Source organism: Chiloscyllium plagiosum, chromosome 13, assembly GCF_004010195.1.
Source record: "Chiloscyllium plagiosum isolate BGI_BamShark_2017 chromosome 13, ASM401019v2, whole genome shotgun sequence".
NCBI classification, from domain to species: Eukaryota; Metazoa; Chordata; class Chondrichthyes; order Orectolobiformes; family Hemiscylliidae; genus Chiloscyllium; species Chiloscyllium plagiosum.
The window spans coordinates 27370104-27396460 of record NC_057722.1 but is presented as its reverse complement, the minus strand read 5'-3'; the positions used below and the strand labels follow the sequence as shown (position 1 = coordinate 27396460).

Below are 26357 nucleotides of genomic sequence, written 5' to 3'. Positions count from 1 at the left end.
TGAAGTGTTCCGAGGTGGAAGATGAGGCGTTCTTCCTCCAGGCATCGGGTGGTGAAGGAGCGGCGGTGAAGGAGGCCCAGGACCTCTATGTCCTCTGCTGAGTGGGAGGGGGAATTGAAATGTTGGGCTGCAGGGCGGTGTGGTTGATTGGTGCGGGTGCCCCAGAGATGTTCCCTAAAGCGCTCTGCTAGGAGGCGTCCAGTCTCCCCAATGTAGCGGAGACCGCATCGGGAGCAACGGATACAATAAATGATATTGGTGGATGTGCAGGTAAAACTTTGATGGATATGGAAGGCTCCTTTAGTGCCTTGGATGGAGGTGAGGGAGGAGGTGTGGGCGCAGGTTTTGCAATTCTTGCAGTGGCAGGGGAAGGTGCCAGGAGGGGAGGGTGAGTTGTTCGGGGGCGTGGACCTGACGAAGTAGTCACAGAGGGAGTGGTCTTTACGGAAGGCAGAAAGGGGTGGGGAAAGAAATATATCCCTGGTGGTGGGGCCCGTTTGGAGGTGGCGCAAATGTCGTCGGATGATTTGGTTTATGTGAAGGTTGGTTAGGTGGAAAGTGAGTACCGGGGGGTTTTGTGCTTGTTACAGTTGGAGGGGTGGGGTCTGAGGGCGAAGGTGCAGGATGTGGACGAGATGCGTTGGAGGGCATCTTTAACCACGGGGAAAGGGAAATTGCAGTCTCTAAAGAAGGAGGCCATCTGGTGTGTTCATTGGTGGAACTGGTCCTCCTGGGAGCAGATATGGCAGAGGCGGAGGAATTGGGAATATGGGATGGCATTTTTGCAGGAGTTAGGGTGGGAAGAGGTGTAATCCAGGTAGCTGTGGGAGTCGGTGGGTTTGTAAAAAATGTCGGTGTCAAGCTGAGACTCTATCCCATTTACAAATTGGAATGCAATCACAGAGAAAGAGGAGCTTCAAGGTCTATAGCATCTAATCAGGGAAAGGGGATGATTGCAGTTAAAGAGACTGTCTCCAGTTTATCCGTAATCAGCACCAAAGACTTCAACATCAACATTGAAACATATAATTCTTCCACAATCTTTTCTTTAACTTCCACCTCCCCTCCACCCACCAATTGTTCTGTTAGCTTGAATGCTAACATGTGTGTGATGGAATTTAAAGCTAGATTTTACCTTTTTAATGATTGTTATACCTTATTATGAGTAAGTTTACAGCAAAACTACTCAATTTGTTTGTGTAAGGATTGCATGTATTTTATTTGAAAAAATAAATTGCAAAATGGAAGTGTGGACAATTGTGCTGCAGGAAAAGAACCAATTGTTCATTTTCATAATTTGAAGCAAAAGTGAAATTGTGATGTCATTCATTGATTACCCAAGAATATATAACTTTTGCTGCAACTGTATTTGATATTTTGGAGTTACATACTGGCAGCAGATGTCTTTAAAAATAAAATTTGCCACGAATAGCTTTAGGATTGGTTCTAAGTAGCAGTTTGTCACAGAACTGAGAGGAAAGAGAGCAATTATGCTCTCAGATCTCCAGAGGCTCCAAGCAAGGCTAGAATGCTCTCTTTCCCCCCTTTGAGTGAAAAGGAGTAACATTCAAAGACTCTGCGTTGATGAAACCTGGTGTGAATTTGTTTTATTTTAGATAGTGGTCACAGTTGGACACCAATCAACATAGAGATTAAATTGGTCATGTTTTAGAATTGTGCTGACTTGTCAAGTAGTAGGGCTTGATTTCTCATTCACTTCCCATTAGAATCATGACAATTAATTCAGGAGATCTGTCTGGTTTGTTTCTCCATAGCTTTGTGCACAATCAAGTAAATCTTAAATTGAAAAAGTGTATCCTTATAAAAATTCAGAGATGTAATACCAATTGCAGGAGTTAAAAGAGGGGAATGTATTCACCCCTCTGCACTTGGTTGTTAAACTTAAAAACTCCTGAAGAGGCTTGCTTTATAAAGTGAATGTTTTGAATCCACTGACTTTTCATCTATATTCTGAAGAAGGGTCACTGGACTCGAAATGTTAACACTGTTTATCTCTCCTCAGATACAGCCAGACCTGTTGAGTTTCTCCAGCAAATTCTGTTTTTGTTTCAAGTTCTGTTTAAGGGTGTTTTTCAAATTACTGTCTGGGTATAAAATTGGGGAATATACCAATCGCAACCTTTTAAAGAAAATATCTGATTTTCATTTCCATTGAAATAACGGGACATTAACATCAGATTCTACAATGTGCAAAAAATACCAATGGGAGGAACCTTCCCAGTCCCTGAACGATATGGGTTATGGTGAGAAATTTGGGGAAATTGGGTGAGATGTCCAGTAAAGCCCTTGTTGGCATCGAGACCAAAACATCCTATTTTCTAATCAAGTGTTTGACAACAAGAAAAGATTCTCACAAGTGAGTGACAAATAGCCTATTAACATAGATTATCACATGTTATTTAAATTAATTATTGCTTAATCCTGCTTCATGAATATGCAGTCTCCTATTTTATCACCTGCCTGATAGAAACTAGACACTGAGAATTTCTGACATGGAAGTCTCAGCAATTCCTTGGCTACTCCCATTCATCATGCACTCCTCCGTACGTTCACATTGGACACAGGCATCAACCTCTTAGGGCACTTTCTGTGGGCAATGACTATACATATCTTATATCTAAGGGCATTTGCATTCAATATGTACCATCCTTGCCACATCATCAAGTCACATCTCCGATCTACAGGTCATTCTGCTAGAACGTGCATTTTGTTAATGCAAATTCACTATAATGCAATTGATGATTTGGGGACACTATTTCTAAAGTGCAAACTTTTAAAGCATGTATTGGTTATAACACGATTCTGGCCCCATTAGTTTAAATGGTGCTGCTGTTGCACGATTTTCTTATAACACAGGATTGTCTGAGAATGGAACGATCATGTTATAGCAGAACTGACTGTATTCATAATACAGTTCTGCATTTTGTGCACACTGGTACCTTTCATTGTTGCTATATGTTGCTGTATGACACTATACAACATAAGTGTTACTTCAATATCATGTGTTAGCTACATATGTGCTGAAAACACTGCATGTTGTCAAGCAAGCAGCCCTATCTGAAAGTCTGAAAGTCCAAGGAGGGGAAACCTGGCGCAGCCAATCAAGGAAAATAATGGAACTGAATCTAAGGACTTTGGCATGGATGGTAAGCCACTCAGGGCAATCAGGATGAGGGGGTCTATATCTCTATAGCCTGGGAAATGGACTATACTCAACCCTCTAAGTCCTGTGCAGCCAATGGAGGGCATCACAGGAAGACAGTTGGGGAGCTGTACAGTATCTGTTATGGAACTGGTCGCTCATCGTTTAGGACTATCACTCAATGGGTGGGCCATGATCAGTCCTTGGAAAATAACCACTAAAAGTAAACTGGGGGTTGTGTTAATTTAATTGTGGGGATTGAAGATAGAATGCTGGGATGAACAGCAGATTGTAATTGTGAAGGAGGGACAACTCATAAAGGAAGTTCATAAAGGAGGGAGCAACAAAGCGGGATGGATTTTTCCCTTATTCGTTATGTCAATGGGCAAGTAAATTCAACTGTGCACAGCAGCTCTAGAGTACTAGTACTTGACTGGGTACATAACAGTCTTTTACAGATGGCACCAATGACAGGGGTCCTAAAATATCCCAGCAGTGGCAAATACTTCCCTTACGGTAAGTTTGGCTAGCATTAGATGAGAGGAATGCTAATGGGACATGATGCCCCCTTGTTAATGAGGCGAGTTTGGGACACGAGCACAAGAACATTTGCTAGCAGTGGAGACAAACTGTTCATGAAACTCATTGAAAATTTCACTAAGCCGACTTCTGGTTAAGTTCAGCCTCTGTTTTATACATACATTTGTGCCACAAATCATTCATTTGAGATTTGTAGAGAATTGATTTTTGGCCCTCATTGGTACAAAACTGGCAAACTGCAGGTGGCTATTGACATGCCTTTGCATTTCTTGGATTGGAATCCTGAAAACTTCCAAGTGAAGTGAATGGGAGCAGTTCATGTTTGTAATGGTGAGAACCCATGGCAATTCCATGGAGCCAGGAGAAGATCTTTCTTTCTCAACTTAAAACTAAACAAAAAAAAAACCTTATCAGCAAGTAGCCTCCAAGACCCTCCTCCTAGGGGTCAGTGTTTGAACTACTGTAGAATCAGAAAAACTAACTGATGCTTGCACCACATCTGCTCAACACAGTTTATGCTGAATTTGGCATCAAGGTCATCAAAACCATTTGGACACTTTATTGCACATTCAACCAACTGCCCACTTGCACTCTGTAAGCCACTCCACATCAGGAATGGAGGAAATACACAGGCTGTATTTGCAAACTTGACTTCCCTCAATCCTATCAATTCTATTTATTTGCTCACAAAATGAGCATGTTGGCAACTTTGACATAATGTCAATCAAGCCTTTTAAAAGCTTTATATATTCCAGCGTAACATGCTAATTTATCAGTCTGAATTACGAGAAGCAGTTTAAATTACTTTGTCAAAAATAATGACTAGAGCAGTGAGCTATACTCTTCATTTAATCTAATGGAACTGGAAGGAAAAGCAGCTAATTTTAATTTCTAATATTCACAACTGCAAAAATGGGCTTTTCCATGAGTCATTAAGAGTTCCTCTTTTATACTTTCACTCTGAATAAAAGAACCTCTGGGTTTTTAGTCTGGGTTTTCCCTTGAGGTGGGAATCAGAAGTCAGGCCAATTCCTGACTCCACAACTGGACCTTCTGGGTGACCAAATCCTCCATCCTCCAAGCTCTCCCCCAACCGGATTTTCACCAGAGTTTGTGATGGCTGGAATTGATGCCACTGGCTCCCAATGCAGGCAAGAGATAGGAATGGAGACAGGCAGATTTGGCTGTGGAAAGCTAAAAATACCCATGTTGTTTGCTGGTTCTTTCAGTGAGGCAAAGAGAGGATATGTGATAACCTTGGAAAATAGGGTTAAGGATATTTCAAAGAGACTGTACAAGTACATTAAGAACAAGAGAATAACTAGAGAAAAAGAGAGAGAGAGAGAGTAGGGCTCCTTAAAGATCAAAGAGTTCGTCATTGTGTTGAAACTCATGAGATGGAGGAGATATTAATTGAACATTTTGCATCAGATTTTACTTGGAGATAGAAATGGGGGCATGAGAACTCAGGGAAAGAAATATTGATGCTTTGAAAACAGTACAGAAGAGAAAGTTTTAGAGGTCTCAGAAAATATAAAGGTGGATAAATCTCCAAGACCTGATCTAGTGTATCCCAGGACATTGTGGGAAGTTAGGGTGGAAATTGCATGGCCCCTTGCAGAAATATTTACATCATCTATAAATATGGGTGAGGTGTCAAATGACTAGACAGTGGTGAATGTTGTGCCTTTGTTTAAGAAGGGATATAAGGAGAGGCCTTGGAATGATAGACCAGTGAGTCTGACTTTGGTGGTGGGTAGGTTATTGGATGTGATTCTGAAAGATAGGATTTATATGCATTTGGAGAGGCAAGGAATGATTCGAGATAGTCAGCATGGTTTTGTGCGAGGGGAATTGTGTCTCACAAACTTGCTTGAGTTTTTTGGGGAAGTAACCAAGAAGACTGATGATGGCAGAGCAGTAGACATTGTTTACTTGGACTTTAGTAAAGCCTTTGACAATGTTCCACATGATAGACTAAATGGCAAAGTTAGATCACATGGGATTCAGGGTGATCTTGCAAATTGAATACATAATTGGCTTAATGGAGACAGGAAGTGATGGTGGATTGTTTTTTGGACTGGAGGCCTGTGACCAGCAGTGTCCCACAGGGATCGGTACTGAGTCCACTTTTGTTTGTCATTTATATAAATAATTTAAAAGAGAATATAGAAAGCATGGTTAGTAAGTTAGTGGGTGACACTAAGATTGGTGGTATAGTGGACAGTGATAAAAGTTAAGATTACAAAGAGATTTTGATAAATTGGGTCAATGAGCCAAACGTGGTAGGTTGAGTTTAATTTGGATAAATGGAACATTTGCATTTTGATAAAAAAATCATTGGCAAGATGTATACAATTAAAAGTAGGGCCTTGGGCAGTGTTGTAGAACAGAGAGATCAAGGGCTTCAGGTATATAATTCTTTGAAGTTTGCATCACAAAAAGATAGTGTGGTTAAGAAGATGTTTAGCATGCTTGCCTTCATTGCTCAGACCTTGAGTATAGGATTTGGACATTATGTTAAAGCTGTACAAGATGTTGTTAAGGCCTCTTCTGGAGTACTGTGTCCAGTTCTGGTCTCCTTGTTATAGGAAGGATATTACTAAGCTGGAGAGGGTTCAGAAGTGATTTACCAGGATATTGCTGGAAATGGAGGGTTTGAGTTTATAAGGAGAGGCGAGATAGGCTGAGACGTTTTTCACTGGAATGTAGAATGTTCAGAGTTGACCTTGTAAAATCATGTGGGGTATAGATAAGGTAAATGGCAGGTGTCTTTTACCTATAGTGGGGTATTTCAAGACAAGGAGGCATATTTTTAAGGTGAGAGGAGAAAGATTTAAAAAATACATGAACAGCAATTTTTTTACACAGAGAGTGGTTCGTATCTGGAATGAACTTCCAGAGGAAGTGGTGGATGTAAGCACAATTATATGGATGTAGGCACAGTTACAACATTTAAAAGACATTTGGATAAATACATGAATAAGAAATGTTTGGAGAGATATGGGCCAAGCACAGGCAAATGGGACTAGTTTAGTTTGGGATTATGGTCAGCATGGACTGGTTGGACTGAAGGGTCTGTTTCCGTGTTGTATGACTCTATGACTCTGAATCTGAGGACCCGTACTTCCACCCACTCCCATACACCCTGTACTACTCTTCATGTTCCTTTAGCTTCGTGCTCACTCACCCACCCTCCATGCTACCTCACCCCACCCATTCACACTTACCCATCTTCTCATTCCTTTTCAACCCTAGGGCCATTGTAAGGCCTAGCCAAGGGAGGTCATACTCAAAGCTTTAAAACACAAGCTGTACTCAGTGTGGAATATTATGAAGCTTATTTCCCTTTTTGAGCATGAATACTGACAGGTTTCACAAGGTGCTCAAAGAACGTCATCTCACTTGGTTTGCGGATTCACACTTTATCTCAGAAGGACATATTCCAGTTTAAATGTGTCACTATCCAAGGTCTGAAGTTAACCCCAAGGTATTTCCCAACTTGAATGAGTTATTCTGAAACCAAGAAATTGATTATCTCAAGCCTCAAATATCTCTAAACAATAATTCAGTTTGTGGTTAATCAACTTAGCCCAACACCATGTTTATTATAGGGGACTCTGATAAAATTTTTAATTTTTCAATTGCAAGATTAAAAATATATTTTCTTCATCAAGCCTACACGTCTTCCTTTAAAAAAAAACACACCAAATGTTAGCAGTATGGAGGGGAGCAAAATTGTCAGTTTTGTCTCACCCCTGTCTGTAACTTTATTTATTCATCCCACGTATGTCCTCACCATCCTCACTCCCATACCTACTGACCCAGCAGTCACTACATTAAGAACTGTTAAACTCCATGATAAGATTGGAAAGTCTTTGAGATGCCCATGAGACTGTCAAGGCAACAACACTTATTCAAAAGCCCTCTGATAATCCAGCTGGGATCAGAGGATAGTATTCAGTGGTCCTTCTGGAGATGTCAGCCTCTGATTGATCAGCAATTCCAGGAAGATGGGGCTTCCTGGTTGGGCTTTGTAAATCTAGCAGAAAGCCGGCGGGCAACCAAGCAGCTGCCAGATTGATGTGAGATCTGATGGATTTTCTGACCGAGGTAGGCTACAGGTTTCTCTCCATGCAACTTTCCTGCTTTTGGACTTAGTCTAAAAGCAGGACATTCCACTCTGAGATATAACGTACCTTAGTAATATTTTGACTGGAAGCAATTTAGGGAATGTTATGATCTAATGCAATGAACAATCCAACATGTCCAGATTTTACTGCAACAACACAAGAGTTCTTTTTGTGCAACTTGATTCTCAATGGTAAAATGATTATAACAATAATCTCTAATGAGGCAAGTGAAATTCAAATTGTTGGCTCATCAGTTAGACTAAATGTTATTTATAGTTTGGATAGTTCTGTTCTTTTTGGAGAATTCAGATTTTGATGGATTTCTTTGGCAGATATTCTTTACATTTATCTGCTAATACAACTCTGGTCATTTTAAAGCTGTACTGATGTCTGCTTTGCATTTATGTACCTTTTTACTGCTCCTGTATTCTCATGTTTAAAAATATAACAATTTGCTGTTCCTTAGTAATGTTAATTTTAATTAACCTCATGAAAACATATTGTCAATTGGCAAAATCTTAGAAAATAGAATGTGGTTTGAGCATGAAAATCAAACAGGCAAAAACAATGCTATTTAAAAGGATGGCTTTTGGAGAAACTAAAGTGAAGATTGAAGTGAATGGTGTCACACTGGAACATGGAAATAAGTTTGTCTATTTAGGACAAATGATAATAGGAGATGTTAGATGTGATGTGGATGTTAGTAGAAGGATAGAAATAAGCAGAAGTAATTTTGTGAAGTTGGATGACTTGCTAACAACAGGAAAACTGAAGTTTGTAACTTGGGAAAAAGTACTCATAAAATAATATATTCTATCCACTTTCCTGCCTGTCTCAGATACCAGAACAATAAAGTATCTGTGGAAGAAAATAAAAATGTGAATGTTAAAGCATATACTAAAAAACTACTTTAAAGACGATAAAACAAAGGATTTGAAATTGCAAGAGAGAAACAAAAAGTGACACGCATAAACAGAAATGTCATTTTCTTTGGCTTTTGGTCAGAGCTGAAAAAAACACCGAGATCTCTTGTAGAGGACAAGTATAGGATAGCAAATGAGAAATTGCCCTCAGCATATCTGAACAATGAATGTCACAGAATGTTTGCAGATGACCTACAATGTGTGGATGTGGATGGCACAAACCAGACAAGCATGGGAACATGACAGCAAATCACCTGACAAACAGCAGCTGTGGCAGAATGTGAGCTGTTTTTTGAGTACAATAGGACTTTTTGGCTGTAACTGAAAGAAAAGAAAAAGCACTGACTTATACTTTATTTAAAACTTTGAAAGACTTTGGATCCGAGCTCTCCTGACGCCTAATTGCAGCCAAAACATTGATTACAAGCAAACATTGATAATAGGTCAAGAGCACATATCAGATGTATATGTTCAACAATATTCCTACTATTATGATACAACAGTGAAATTTAAAAGACAGATTTTACATTTATATGATAGAATGTTAGGATCCCTAAGGGGTAACTAAACTGAAATAACTACATTTATTGAATGATCGCCAAATGAAGAATTGATCATCAAGATTCCATTTTTTGTTGCTTCTTATTTAGTATAGATCAAAGTCAAAACAAATTATGCATGAATTAACAGGCAGGTAATACTTCAAAGGAAAAAATAAATTTCACCTTAAATAGTTGATACAACAGTCTGGTTTAAGTGCAGACATTCACATCATTTCCTGTACAAGTGTAGTGCTAATTTACTGCACAATTCCACAATATACTGTCTTTATTCAAACAGCATAAAAAAGGAGTGCTAACCCACAGTGCTTTTATTTTATGTTTACACTTATGATTATCATTAGCAACACACACTTCTATGGGTCAGTGACTGTTCCATTTTCAGCGAGCGACCAAAAGTGTTTCTGTTCAAATACCCACTTCCAGGAAATCACCCACGCTTTAATATCTCCAAGTTGGTCACGCATCTTAACCATTTAAGCCCGTTTTGTCATTTGAACTTTAACCTTTCTACCACACCACCTTCTCCTTCTTTAAGATAATTGTTAAAATTCATCACTTTGATTACATCTTTGTTATCTTCCTTTGTCTCACCCATTTCGAAATTGCTATTAAGTTTTAATGTTTTGCATTCCATAAATCTTGCTGCAGAATACAGCTTTCTGGTACCTTTTCTAATGGCCTGATTCACTTGAGATGCTGCTTTCAATATCTATCGAAACTGAACTATAAATCTCTAAGTCGCTATGCCATTGCACAGTACTAAGTTTTGGCAATGAAAAATTTTAAGTACTGTTTTTCCTTTTAAAATGTGGCAACAGTTATTTACTGACGTAAGCCTTCAGCTGTCGTATTTTGCCCAGAGCACCATCATGTTAATATTGACATTTACTTCCTGTGGTCCTCAAAGTTCATTATTATTTCTGTATAATCTGCAAATTTGGCCAATGATCTGTCTAACCTTTTAAACAATATAATTATTTACTAGCAAGAAATATTGGGCCATGAGGACATTTCCACAATTCTCTTGATCTCACTCTTATCAATATACTTAATTGTACTTCTCCTGGCTTACCAATTTTAAATCTAATTTGTTAGCCTATGTCATAAACTCTGGATATCTATGTCTGCTTCTCTCTTCCTTGCTACCTCACTTTCCTCCTTTAAGACACAGCCTTCCTGATACATCTCCTATCGTCATCATCATCATCATCAACATCATCATCATCATACAGTTCTCATATGGTTGCCAAGGAACCCTAGTAAAGGTAAAGTTAATGGAGATCATGGGCAAAAAGCACTCTCCAGTTGTGAGCAATAGACCTGACACATGAAAAAAAGGGGCTGCTTTTTAAATTGTTTCTGTGCTAGACTATTGTTGAAGGAATTTCTCAGAGCATTGTTCTTATATCTAAATACCTGACCGCTTCATCCATGACTTTCCTTAAATCCCAAGGTCAGAATTGACCATGCAGGAAAGTGCATTTTTGAAAGGTTTTTCTGTCTTAATTCATGCTTTGTGTCTCATCATCTTCCAGTTTTGGACTTGAGAAAAGTTAAATGTTATATATCACTGTTTAAAATTTTACACCAAACCACAACATTTTCAGAAACAGTGATACAACCAGGTGTTAAATGGCTTGTGCAACATTTATGTTGAATTGATTTGCTAATTTGTGGGCACTGTTGTGAATCAATAGAGAGTGAAAGCCATGTAGTAATATCTATAGATTTTATGAAGACTAAACGTATTGCACTAAAGCTGCACTGTAGGAATTTGTGATTTACTATTAAAAGAGCTTACCTTTGATTGGAGGCTTTGGGTTGAATATGTGTGTGGCCCTGTGGATGTGTTTTTGATGTGGAGGCATGTAAAATAGGATGGTTGCCTAAACCAGCGCTGTCATACCGCACTCCCCCTCCCCAGCTCACTCCATAATAGAGTGTAGCTGTGTATCAAAGTCACCAGCCTGCCCATAATAGTGAAAAATCAGTAATCATGTCAATTAAGTTTGTTAATGCTGATTTGGTTCCAATGTTCCCTTGCCCATGCAATATACAGTTGGTTTGGGAAGGAAGGCAGAAGCTAGCTGCCTGATTTTGTAAAAATGAAATGTTTTAAACTGCAGTCAGGAAGAAGGCACTATCATTGGAGGTTGCCAACAGTTAGCAGATCCCCTTCCTTCCTAAGCGCATGTTCTGTAAGATTCACACGCCTCCACAAGGTGAAATTCCCTCCCTGCCCAGTTGCCCTGACGTAGCTGGTTCTGGGATCCATTCGGGTTCCTGCCCACAATCTCACCAGTAATCATTGTTGAGCTCTGACACTGCCAAGATTGACCAATCTGCTTCACCAGCAAGTCCAGGAGATTTCTGCTGATTGCAACCACTTTCCAGAAAGTGCTCAATTGGAGACTATCAAAACACTGAAATAAATATCAGAGGCTAGTATTAAAATCTGACAGGTTTTGTCAGTCAGATATTACTCCTTCACACCAGCATGCCCTCAAATTTTCTTATTTGATGCGTGGACCTCTGAGGCTTGTGTGTGACCGCAACTAATGGAACTGGAAGTCAGTGGTGCAATTGGTGGGCCAACACTGTGCATGGAACATTGGAACGGCTGGTTCACACTCACTCACACAGCCTTGAGGAAAGGCAGCTTCACACTGATATCTTTATTTGAAGCTGAGGCAGAAATGCTTAAAGTTTCTGAACTCATAGTTACAAATACATTTATTAATATTCCCTGAGTAGTTTTACATAAAAAGTAAGATGTTGAATTGCAGGTTTTTCTAAATAAAAGACATTTTTCCTTTAAAGCAGGTTTCTGAGGTATGCCCAGTTATTACCTGATTTATGATGGTTTATTTTCTTGCTTTGATTGAACAGGCTATCTGTAGGTGAATCAGGTATTCTAATATGAATGCTTTAGTCTGCCTAATTTGAACATTCCTGGTATGATGTATATGGAATTGTCAGTCTGAGAGGTTGGATTGGTGATAAACATTGCTGTTTTACCTTACATAGGAGCTTCATTATTCTGGCCTTAATTACATTATTCTATTTTTACATGCTGATTGGTTCACTGCCTGTTTATCTGTTCAGGAACCAATAATCTTCTGTAACTTTGAAAATTGGTTTTACTTTGTTAAGAATTCAGCTGTAGGCAATACAGGACAAGTCAGATCCCAGAGTGAAACTTGGCTTGATAGATGATTCGGTTTATTTTTGCAATTTGTTTACCACTAACCATATTCATAATAGCATGCCAACATACTTTGAAGAAAACAACACAGACAATTTGGAAGCAAAAACAGAAATTGTTGGTAAAACTCAGCAGGTTTGACAGCTTCTGTGGAGAGAAAACAGGGTTAATGTTTTGGGTTCAGTGAATCTTCTTCAGAACTCAAAATCCAGAACTTAAAATAGAGAATTTGGAAATTTAGTATCAAAGAAAAAGATTCAACTCTTTATTTTAAATACTCTTGATAGATACTCAAGCCCAACAAAGTATCATTGCTACCTTCACTTTAAAATTTCTGATTCAACTGATGGGGTCACAAGCTTTTCCTTATGATGAATTTCTACATATTTACCTGATATATTCCCTTCATCTCTCTTTAAGAGAGATAGGCTCAGAATAAATCCATGAATTTTATCACTGAACTCCAAAAGAAAAAGCCTTTGGACTTTGTTTTGTTAGTTTATTTACTATTTTGTGAGATGTGGATGTTGCTGTCAAGACCAACACTTGTTACCAACCCTGAATTGCCTTGAACTGATTGCTCACCGGGCCACTTCAGAAGGCAAGCAAGAGGCAACTTTAGTTGTTTTGAGACTGCATAACAGTGCACCTGCAAGTGTGGATCTTTTCTTCTGCACTGAATTTGCATCTGGCATCTCTCTGAGTCATATAAAAACTTAGGAAACGCTTCAGTAATGATTTCATCAGGTAGTTTGCCTCATCATTTAACTTAACTCACATGATTTTTTGGAAATGCTGCTTCGATCCAATGCTTTAAAAAATTAGTTTCTGTCTTTTAAAAGAATGAGTCACCTTTAGAGAACTAAAAGGCAAAAATCCATTTACCACTACTTTAGAACCTAAGTTCAATCTAATAATATATTATTAACCTTCAACTCAACTTTATTTATTTATCCTTATTGGAACAATCATTAGATAACTTTTATCATATATTTTCCAGCAGTCGATTTTTGAAGGATTTTAACCAATAAGGCATGATCCATGTTGGAGTCAGTTTGTCAAGTTCACAACCTCCCAATCCTTTTCTAGAAAACAATATTTTCTTGAACACAATTTTTTTGTGATTGCATTGAGTGTTTATTCTTGTTCTAAATCAGTTTGGATCAAAAGAAATTATCAGTTCGAAATTACGGCTGAGAAAATTGAAGACAGTTAATACATTCAAAAGCTGTTGTCTGTTATGTTAACTTAAGCATTGACCCATTTGTGTTAAAAACTCCTGATGAAGAGCTTTTGCCCGGAACATCAATTTTTCTGCTCCTCAAATGCTGCCTGACCTGCTGTGCTTTTCCAGTACCACTCTAGTCTTGACTCAAATCTCTAGCATCTTCAGTACCTATTTCTGCCCATTTGTGTTAAAGATTAATTTTTCCATCACAGGAAAGAATGGTGGACAGACAGAAATTATATGAAGGTGCCCGGTGTTTGTTCACTTTTCTTGACAGCATGGCTTTCAGGCTTATGTTTCAATATCTGAAAAGGCAGAAACTATATAATTTACAGCTTGATCAATAAATGAAAAAGGAATGGCGCCCAAACAAATCTGATATGGTCCTTTTTTTTAATGTAGTCATCATTTTCCTCTAAATTTTCTTCCGCCTGCACGGATTTCCCAGGTCAATGCTCGACAGTGGCTTGTGGAAGTGGAAGTCATGCGGTGGTATGACATTTGACGTGAGCAGTGCTTCCCAAAGGCTGTGTGGCTTAGAGAGAACATTAGGAGTCATATTAGTTCCTGGCTGATATCAAGAGGATTCAAGTATATTTTAATGGGCAACCTCAGAACTCTGAAGGAAAAAGCATTAAAACTGGCAAATGGGACATGCTGGTCCAACACACCATACATGTTTCAAAATGGAGCTCCTGCACAACCAGTACATTTATTTCCAGGCATCACTTTTAAAGAAATGAAAATCTTTCCCCCTCCCCCATCTTACACCACAATATCTTTCTCACCAAATAGAGAACAGGGAAGAGGCTTAAGGTCACAAGCCCAAACAGGTACTTTTTTTTAAAGCTTTCCTTCCCAGGCCTACACAAGGAAAACATAGGCCTCAAATTAAAAGGACTTGCCTACTTGCAACCCCATTCAGAATCTTCAGCCTTGGGTGATGCCAAAATGTAAGGGAAATCAATTTGAACTGGATTCACAAGGGGATCGGCTATTAAAATTGTTCAGTTGATCATTGCGTGAATGAACAAGAAATTAATTTGTCAACTCCAGTTTTCTAAAGGGTCACTAATTACATTTCTCCCTCCTGAAATACATAAGCTGCGATACGATTTGAAGCCACTCAGAATAATTTCAGCCTGCTTCAGCATTGGAGTTAAGGTTACCCTATCTTGGCCTTGAGCTGCTGTGCTGACCAAGGTGTAATACCTGGTCTTCATTTGCCAAGTACATGATGTCGTAAAAGGTTTCTCACTCTTTGTAAATCAAATTGATTACCTGGAGTTTGATTCAAAATGATAGGAATGGAGCCACATTAAACAATTATTAAAGTCAATATAAGTATTCTTATTGTTATGGTGAAACATGGGGAAATTATTTTTGGATTTAAAGCCAGAATTGGGATAAGTAGTAAATGTTTGCATCCATGATGCCAGATCTTAAATATTTTTGATTGGATGAGATAGGGAGATCAGTGTGTGGATGGATGTTGTGGGACAGAAGTAAAACTTTAACATCATATCTCGAGCATGTGTTTCTCCCTCAGTACTTAGTGCATCTGTGAATTGCTGCAGTCTGCACTTTGATCTTGTAACAAAAGTGATTCACTGTGGGTATACCTGCAGGTTACATTAAGAAAGGCCTGTGCTGTGTTGTATTGTAAACAAAATAGTTGGCCTGGAAATTCTGCCATACAGGATACCAGTACATGAATGTTCGTACATACCCATGAAATTCCTTTCTCTGTTATTTTAGCAGATACATCAATCAGTTTAAAATAAACTGGCTGACATGATTTATTAAATAGCAAGGAAAACACTTTCCTGCTGAAATGTTCATTTGTTGACATCCAAAGTCATAATTTCGGAATCTTACTTTTAATAGGATTATTTTTGAGTGGTTAAGCTTTTGAAGGCATTTGTCAAGTTTTGCTATTTATCAAGGTTTTTACCAATACAATTTCAGATATAAAGCACTGACATAAGATCCTAAATATATCTGTTGGTTGTGTTGTTAAAGAGATGAGTGCAAAATTGTTGTTGAAGGTTGGTCTATCTTATTTCTTACGTCAATACAACAACAATGTGTGTGATGTGGCAGAAAGAGGAGGGGAGTAATTCAATAACCCCTGAAAACAAATGTGATGCAAGATTAACCCATTCACATTACTTCTGATGTAGGCAACTTATTAATGTTATGCAGCCTGCTAATTTGCTTCATTGGTTTGTGCAGTCAGCAGGAAACATGCTGTTCAATGTTTGCATACTTCAGCAAGGGGACCCAGGTTTTTTGAGCATTGCTTCAAGCTTGCCTGTTCTGGACCTAGACCCATCCAAAACTCTCAAAGGGGAGATGTACTCTGGCTGGAACGGGTGCTAGAATTGTTTCTTCCTAAGTCTAAGCAAGTGAGTTATGAGACTGGATTCGTGACTCATTCTTCACATGCATCATTTTGTCTCACCCTTACACATTTCTCACTGCTGTAAGCCTCAAACCTTCATCTCACAAGTTAGTACCTACATCAACCATTGAGTTAAGACAGCCACACCACTTAAACACATTGCACCATACTAAATGAAAAACTTACTCTCTCTCTGGTTGTATGTTTGCTCTCTGAGGTGGTAGATTTGTTCTCAGACATTTTGTCACCATGCTAGGTAACATCATCAGTGAGCCTCCAGTGAAGTGCTGGTGTTCTGTCCTGCATGCCATTTGTGTGTCTTGGTGTATTGTGGAGGGTGATATCACTTCTGGTTTGTTTTCTGAGAGGTTGGTAAATGCGATCAAAATCGATATGTTTGTTAATGGAGTTCAGGTTTGAATACCAAGCCTCGAGGAATTCCTGTGTCTGTTTAGCCTGTCCCAGGATGGATGTGTTGTCCCAGTCAAGCTGATGTCCCTCTTTGTCTGTGTGTATGGATGCTAGTGATAGTTGGTCATGTATTTGGGTGGCTAGGTGGTGCTCATATATCCTGGTGGCTAGTTTGCTGCCTGTTTGTCCAATGTAATGTTTGTTGTAGTCCTTGCAGGGTATTTTGTATGTGATGTTCATTCTGCTGGTTGTTAGTACGGGGTCCTTTATATTCATCAGGAACTGTTTCAGTGTGGTGGTAGGTTTGTGGGCTACCATGATGCCTCGGGGCCAAAACAGTCTGGTTGTTTTCTCCGAGATGTCTTTAATGTGTGGCAAGGTGGCTAGAGTCTCTGGGCGTATTGTGTCTTCTTGTTTAGGTCTGTTGTGTAGGAATCAGCAGACTGCGCTTAGCAGGTACCCGTTGTTCCTGAATACGTTATATAGGTGTTTTTCCTCGGCTTCTCATAGTTCCTGGGTGCAGCAGAACGAATAGTCCTTCCCACAATCCAGGGCAAGCTTTGGGTCCGCAATGTGGATGACACCTTTGTTATCACGAAATGCAACAAATTAGAAAAAACCCACAAGCACATATAAAACTTTCTTACTGGTATAAAGTTCACCGAAGAGGAAGAGAACAACAACAGACTCCACTTCCTAGATGTCGCAGTAGAATGAAAAGCCAATGGAGAGCTGCAGACCAGTGTCTACAGGAAAGCCACACACACTGACCAGATACTCAACTACAGGAGGAATTACCCCAACACTCACAAACAGAGCTGCATCAGGACATTATTTAAACGTGCCACAACACACTGCAGCATCCAGGAACTATGAGAAGCCGAGGAAAAATGCCCATACAATGTATTCAGGAACAACGGGTACCCGATAAGCACAGTATGCTGATTCCTATACAACAGACCTCAACAAGAAGACACAATACGCCCAGGGACTCTAGCCACCCTGCCATACATTAAAGGCATTTGGAGATGACCACCAGACTACTCTGGCCCCTGGGCATCATGGTAGCCCACAGACCTCCACTTTACTGAAACAGTTCCTGGTGAATATAAAGGACCCCGTACCAACAACCAGCAGAATGAACGTCATATGCAAACTACCCTGCATGGACTGTAACAAACATCACATTGGACAGTTGGGCAGGAAGCTAGTTATGAGGATACATGAGCACCAACTAGCCACAAAAAGACATGACCAATTGTCACTACTATACATACGCACAGGTAAAGAGGGACACCAGTTCCACTGGGATAATATATCCATTCTGGGACAGACTAAACAAAGAAATGCATGGGAATTCCTGGAGGCCTAGCGTTCAAACCAGAACTCCATTAATAACCATATCGATTTAGACCCCATTTAGCATCTTCTCAGAAAAGTGACATCACCCATCACAACAGAACAAGACACATAAATACCAAGCAGGACAGAACATCAGTGCTTCATTGGAGGCTCACTGATGATGTTGTCTAGCATGTTGACGAAACGTCTGTGAACAAATTGACAGCTCAGCGAGCAAACTTACAAGATTAGAGTGGTGCTGGAAAAGCACAGCAGGTCAGGCAGCAGCCGAGGATCTGGAAAATTGATGTTTCGGGCAAAAGCCCTTAATCAGGAATGAGGCTGGGAGCCTCCGGGGTGGAGAGATTAATGAGACCCATTTACCTCTCCATCCCAGAGACTCTCAGCCTCATTCCTGATGACATACCTTTGCCCGAAATGTTGATTTTCTGGCTCCTCGACTGCTGCCTGACCTGCTGTGCTTTTCCAGCACCACTCTAATCTTGACTCTGATCTCCAGCATCTGCAGTCCTCACTTTCGCCGAGCACACTTACAACCTGATCTACAAATCTTCTCCAAAATCAGATTCCTCTCTCTTGCAGGTCAAGTGACAGCATTGTCTAAACAGCAATATTTGAAACTACATAAACTTAAACAATTGAGGAAACTTTGGTAACCATTTCTAGTGACTTTTGTTGAGGTCAAGTCTAGCACATGAGCTGAAACCACTGAAAAGAACAGTATCTTCACATTTAATCATCCTTCTCAAGTCCCCTTTGCTCTTTGCCAAAACTCTGGTTTGTAAGTTGCAGATTCTATCAACATGTACCTCTTACTTTCTTCTCTTTTCTTGCTGCAACCAAAAAACTTGTGCTTTTCTCCAGAACTGCAACCAGGTCAAATGCTGGTGGAACTGAAGGAAAAATTGCCAATGAGTGAATAATATCACACTCTCTCACACTTGCAGGCACTAGCTTAGGGATTGATGCTATGGCCACTTTAAAGGACAGCTAATGGGCAGGATTTGCACATGGTGAGATATTCTGCAGGAGTGTTCTACAACCAGGGCAAGAATTAATCACCTGAAAGCATTCTACAACACAGGATTTGGCCAAGCACTTCAATGGAGCAAGCTATAGAAGATGGCTAATGGTGTGCACAATGAAGTATGCATTGGGAAGCATCCCAAATCCTTTATAAAGATTGAGAGTCACAGCGGAATCTGAGGCACCTTTGTGCAAAGCTTTGTTCAGATCTTGGAGTTGATCCTCTTCAGTGTGCAACCCACTTGTCACAATTGTAGGCTCAAACATGTCGCAGCATTTGATGGCTGCTCTCTCCAAATGGAAACTAGCCAATGTCCAGGTGCTGCAGTAGGAGCTTAGACCTCGGTATTGCAAGCGAGGAAACTCAGATTTGTCACATGCAAGTTTAAGTTGATGCTACATAAGCCAACATGTCTGCGTGTATCAGTGTTCCAAGACACTACAGAATGTCACGGTCATCCAGTAGTCTTTCAACAATTTAGATAAATTAGGTGATTCCTGTGGGAGCAACAGCCTCTCCATGAAGCTCTCAGGATGAGGGCATTTGTTTTCTCTCACTGTTAATCTGCACTTGTTACTGCCTGTCAACTCAGATCACTGCTGCCAATGTTGAGATGCTGCAGTGAGGGTTGGGCCGTCTCAGCCCAGAGTTAGTTGAGCTGTCTTCTGCAAGCCTTGCTGGTCGAACAGCACTGTGTAAAACTATTATGACAGGTGAAGACACAGGAAGATAGGCACCTAGTTAATGCACAATATTGAAATCCTGCTTAACATTTATTCGAAGGCTGACCCCCTACAGTTTGACACATTGTGATTTTACTGTAATCCTCACAATGTGCTGTGCTTGTTCCACCTACACCTCGTTGGTAAGACAAAATGAAATGCAGAACCTCAATCACCTCTCTTATTGTACTGTTGCACTATATGGTCTGGGAAATGTTGCAAATGTCATCAGCTCTTGCCTAGAAGGAGTTCAGTGCATAAAAGTTCATCTATGGTCATCTCATGCCCTTGGCAATGTAGTCTTTGCCCTGCTCTGATATTACAGTTGTGGCTACAGTTGATAATTTCCAAGAGGAAGTCTTTACTGAAGCACATTACCTTGCAGAACCCAATTTTACTGGTAAAGCTAACAAAGTTCCTTTGATGATCTGAAATTTCTCTTAGTTAAAGTTTTAAGCTGACAACTGTGTAGGATTACCTTGCTGAAAAGTGAACATAATAAAACAGTTCACGGTGTGATCTCTGCATTTTCTCCCTGGCATGTTGCCTATAATGGGTAGTACCAATTGGACTGCAACAATGTCTGTCAGCGGAATTACTGAAGGTAGAATCAAGTTCACAAAAACACACCACACCACTTGCTCAGATAGTTAAAAACTGTAGAACTCCAACAACCGCTAGAGACTTCTAAAGTGCTGCATTGCCAGTACAAATCAATTAGTAACTGACCTGTAAATAATTGACAATACTTTTAAATACAGGTAGCTTTGATAGGAACATCTAACTGCCGCACTGGTTTTCAACTGCTGAAGATTAAAAAAGAATGTGAGCTGGATTGTTTAAAAATGGTTAACTTGGGTTCAGATCAGTATTATTTGCTGATTGATGTGTTGTTCTGCCTCCTCTGTATATTTTCCATGAACAGTTCCTGCACATTTGCCAATGCCTTCACTAAAATGACATCTCACATGGCCTGCATTAGAATCATGTATATGCCCCACCATCTCCAGTTTAGAAGCAGAAATGAGGCTAACTATCTGAGTGCTAAGATGCCAAGGTCTGCTACAACGCTAAGAGACTTTTAGATGAGATGTTCAATATCTAGTTTTAAGGACCAGCTGTGACTATACGATACTTCGACAACCATTTTTAAATATGTATTTGTTTTAATAAGTCACATCAGACATTGTTCTGAATTTATGGTATTTAAATATTCTACTTTCTGCAAGAACTTTGGCACAGAAAATGCAATAGAGAAACCTGACATCGAATCCACAAAATTCCATTCATCAAATGGAAGTATTTTTGAAAAGAAACATTTTCCTGGAATAAAAGTAGAAAATAAATGCTTAAGTATTCCAACTGAAAAACAGAAAAGAGTTTGCTCACTCTTGTCCATATTTTTCCCACATATTTGGAGTTTTATTTATTCGTGTTCCTAAAATAATATGAAAAGTGGAAGAAAATTTCTTTTTGTTTGGGCATAGATATGAAAATTAATTTAAAGCTGGATTGATGTTTTTAGGTGACTTCAAAGATAACTGAAATTTGTGCAATGTTGCATGAGGCATGTGAAAGGGAGCATGTAGCTACTATCAAAACCAGTGCTAGTTAGTGGGTGAAGTTTTAAAACACTCCTAAAAATGGAGATTTGGTCTTATCTGTTGCTGTTCAGCTGGCAGGGGAAAGCTGCTCTTGATTGTCGCTGAGGAGGGAGGAGATTGACTTCACAATTCCTGAAGAAGGGCTTATGCCCGAAACGTCGATTCTCCTGTTCCCTGGATGCTGCCTGACCTGCTGCGCTTTTCCAGCACCACATTTTCAGTTCACAATCCACTAGCCCTGGCTTTGTATCTGTACTTTTCAAAATGTGAAATCAACAGGTTGAGAAGAAACAAAGACAATGCAATATAATGTGAGCTAAACAAGATATACAAATTAAGGTGGTAAACCTGTTTCATCGAAATTCCCTTGTCTGTGTAATAAAGGTGAAAAACACCTCAATCCTCCTTGCAAAGGGAAGGAAGGAATAATGTGTCACATATCAATAGATCTCTGGAGATGCAATTTTAACTCCAAGCATGGAATGTGCAAACAGTGGGTGGAACTTTTGCCTCTTGCTGTCATTTTGGGAGTTGGATTCCATCATCATGAAACAAATGCTTTGTAAACCTCAAATGTGGATCCTTTCATCAGCCACCCTATTATCAAGTGGCCCACAAACCAAACCAGTTGCTTCTCAGTTCATAGGGGAGGGTTGAGGCTGCAACTTCTTCCTCTGGCCCCACAAATAGAAATTCTGAACTTAATGTGTCTTTGCCCTGAAGAATCATGGAGAAAATGCCTGTTCCATCCTGTTAACTGTTGAATGTCCAGTGGAAGTCAGGTTGCTATGGTATGATTATTCCCTCTGGTTTGGATGTTATTTGTAATAGGATCATGAATTTAAAATTGTCATTGAGAGAAGGAACAGAAAGCCATGAAGCAATTCTTTACATAGAGAGTGGCATACGCAAGGAGTACTTTGGCACTGGTGTAAGTGCATAGCATCTTTTAGGACAATTTTGATCAAATTTGGAACAGAGGAAGTTACAAAGCATAAGGGAATGAAATTCAATGATACTAGTTTTGAAATCCTCCAGTAAAGTCCATGCATTTTCACAGTTGATTGAGTAGGACATCTGTGCCTTAACTTGAAGGCTTATGTTTATTACTGCTGCATTTTTTCCTTTACTGACTGATTTTAAATTAACTATCCTACAAATTGACAATGGTTGGTTGAATGTCAGAAATGGTATAGGTTGTCGCCATTTGCAATTTGTTTAACCAAGAGTCTGTGACTTTGAAGTGGCTATAAAAACGAAACATTGTAGTCCCTCTTGGATATGTCCGACTGTTAAATCATAAATGTAAACTAAGGGGACGGGGAAAGTATTTTGTTTTGAAAGTACGACTTGGCCTTTGTGATGGTTTTAAATAAAACACAAATTTAACAGGAGAGCCTAGCTGTGCCCTACTTAACTAATCAATAAAATAATTCATAGACAACAAAAAATTAACTAAATTATACGTTGCCTAACTGATAAAATGCAGTAAACAGGACGTTTTCCTTTCACAATTCACTGACAATTATTTTGGAGATCAGGGAAAGCTGTGGAAAGATTTTGTGTTCAACTGACCTTGTGAAGAGTCTATAATAATATGTTTGTTTTGAATTTCATTTCAAATAATATCTCAGTTATAAACTAAATGAATAAATTGGAATCTTATGCAGTTACTAATAATGCTCCATTGTTGGTACAATCTTACTGATTAAAAGTTGATCACTGAGAAAAAACACAAGTTGCAGTTGGGGACTTCATACGCATTCTGCTTACCTTTAAATCAAATTAAAATAATTAATAGGAATGCTACTCATATGACCTGTTTAATGTTCTGCTCGAGGGCATGAATTTCAGCTTTTGGAGTCTTGTTCTTTTATAATCTTAATATTCAATAAAAGTATTTCACATTTGTGGAGTGTTTCTCAGGTTCTGCCACAGGAGAACTGAAGGAAAATATAGCTGCAAAGGCACAAAGAACAAGTTGATTTAGGCAGAGACATAGCAACTGTCTTGACAACAAACTGATCAAAAATCAGAATTGAAGTAAACAAAGAGAGGAAATTCAGCATCTTTAGGGTGATTGGATATTGGCTGCCCATCATGTGACTCACCACCTTACTTTCCTTTCCATTTGGGTACTGCTTCATTGGAGGTGGATGAACAGCGGGATCTCAGATACCCCAATGTAAAATTTCCTGACAAGTGGTTATGGTAAACAAGCACTCGAAAACAGAAGATGACCTTTGGGTGGAAGATGGATGGAGAAGTGAAAATAATAAAAGAAATGACTAATTTATGCAAAACAATTGCTCAGGACATTATAATAAGGGAAATGTATTTTAACTTTGGGCAGTCCATGATATAAAGCACACAAAAACCATTCGGAATTTACAGCATGGATTCACCAGGCTGATAAAGTAAAGGGAAAGATGCCATAGTCCCACTTATCCATTAGACAGAGAGGTGACCAGGAGTGGTCTAACCTGAGGGTCATCACACCTCAGGCAATGGAGAGGTTGAGAAGGAGAGTCCATCACGATAACCTCAGCTAGTATGGGAATTGCATCCACACTGTTGACGTCACTCTGCATTTGAAACCAGCCGTCTGGACAACTGAGCTAAGTTAATTTCAATGCAATGAAATTTGTTGGATTCTATAACAGACTTTGCCATATGACTGCCTGTGTAGTAAAAAGAAAATTTATCTCAAACACGTTTTGTTGCACCAAGAGTCTTGGTTTTTCACATTTTGCAAATGATGTGACACTACTTGAAAGTCCTGAAAGAAGAGTGCACAGAAACAAGCATCAACAAAGATGGACTATAAATCAAAACAAATTATGCAAAACAAATTGTGTCATGTGGAATGGATGACACTAGTGTTTGCATCAAACTCAGAGAAGAGGCACCAAAGCACCTAGTCCTCTTCTTTCTCTGAAGTTCAACTTTGCAGCAATGTTTTTATTGGAAACAACTTATTTGTTAAAGTAAGCCAACATCTCAGACAAAAGGGTGTTACGTAGCTTGGTCATAAAGAATCATAGAGTCATAGAGATGCACAGCACGGAAGCAGACCCTTCGGTGTAACTCATCAATGCCAACCAGATATCCCAACCCAATCTAGTCCCACCTGCCAGCACCCGGCCCATATCCCTCCAAACACTTCCTATTCATGTACCCATCCAGATATCTTTTAAATGTAGCCTCCACCACTTTCTCTGGCATCTCATTCCATACACATATCACTCTCTTCGTAAAACAGTTGCCCTGTAGGTCTCTTTTATATCTTTCCCCTCTCACCTTAAACCTATGCCCTCTAGTTCTGGACTCCCCCGCCCCAAGGAAAAGACTTTGTTTATTTGTCCTATCCATGCCCCTCATGGATTTTGTAAACTTCTCTAAGGTCACCCCTCAGCCTCCCAACGCTCCAGGGAAAACAGCCCTAGCCTCTTCAACTTCTCCCTATAGCTCAAATCCTCTAACCCTGGCAACATCCTTGTAAATCTTTTCTGAACCCTTTCAAGTTTCACAACATCTTTCCGATAGGAAGAAGACCAGAATTGCATGCAATATTCCAACAGCGGCCTAAACAATGTCCTGTACAACCGCAACATGACCTCCCAACTCCTGTACTCAGTACTCTGACCAATAAAGGAAAGCATACCAAACGCTTTCTTCACTTTCCTATCTACTTGCAACTCCACTTTCAAAGAGCTATGAACCTGCACTCCAAGGTCTCTTTATTCAGCAACACTCCCCAGAACCTTATCATTATGTGTATAACTCCTGAAAGGAAAGCATACCAAACGCCTTCTTCACTATCCTATCTACCTGCAACTCCACTTTCAAGGAGCTGTGAACCTGCAATCCAAGGTCTCTTTGTTCAGCAACACTCCTGAGGAACTTACCATTAAGTGTATAAGTCCTCCTAAGATTTGCTTTCCCAAAATGCAGCACCACACATGTATCTAAATTAAACTCCATCTGCTACTTCTCAGCTCATTGGCCCATCTGATCAAGATCCTGTTGTAACCTGAGGTAACCTTCTTTGCTGTCCATTACAACTCCACTTATGGTGTCATCTGCAAACTAACTAACTATACATCTTATGCTCACATCCAAATCATTTATGTAAATGACAAAAAGTAATGGACCCAGCACTGATCCTTTGGCATTCCATTGGTCACAGGCCTCCAGTCTGAAAAACAACCCTCCACCACCACCCTCTGTCTTCTACCTTTGAGCCAGTTCTGTAACCAAATGGCTAGTTCTCCCTGTATTGCATGAGATCTAACCATGCTCACCAGTCTCCCATGGGGAACCTTGTTGAATGCCTTACTGAAGTCCATATAGATCACATCTACCGCTCTGCTCTCATCAATCCTCTTTGTTACTTCTTCAAAAAACTCAATCAAGTTTGTGAGACATTATTTCCCATGCATAAGGCCATGTTTACTATCCCTAATCAGTCCTTGCCTTTCCAAATACATGTGCATCTTGTCCCTCAGGATTCCCTCCAACAACTTGCCCATCACCGAGGTCAGGCTCAATGGTCTTTAGTTCCTTGGCTTGTCCTTACCAACCTTCGTAAACAGTGGCAGCATGTTAGCCAACCTCCAGTCTTCCGGCACCTCACCTGTGACTATCGATTATACAAATCTCTCAGTAAGAGACCCAGCAATCACTTCCCTAGGTTCCCACAGAGTTTGAGGGTACACCTGATCATGTCCTGTGGACTTATCTACTTTTATGCGTTTCAAGACATCCAGCACTTCCTCCTCTGTAATATGGACATTTTGCAAGATGTCACCATTTATTTCCCTATATTCTATATCTTCCATGCCCTTTTGCACAGTAAATATTTGTTTAGTATCTGCCCCATCTCCTGCGGCTCCACATAAAGGCTGCCTTGCTGATCCTTGAGGGGTCCTATTCTCTCCCTAGTTACCCTTTTGTCCTTAATGTATTTGTGAAAACCCTTAGGATTCTCCTTAACCCTATTTGCCAAAACTATCTCATGTCCCCATTTTGCCATCCTGATTTCCCTCTTAGGTATACTCCTATTGTCTTTA

At 39.7% G+C, this 26357-nt stretch overlaps 1 protein-coding gene across 9 annotated transcripts in view; it reads left to right on the top strand.

Moving 5' to 3' along the window:
* dock10 (dedicator of cytokinesis 10) overlaps positions 1-26357 on the top strand; it is a 333676-nt gene that overhangs the window by 152685 nt on the left and 154634 nt on the right. The window lies entirely within an intron of this gene.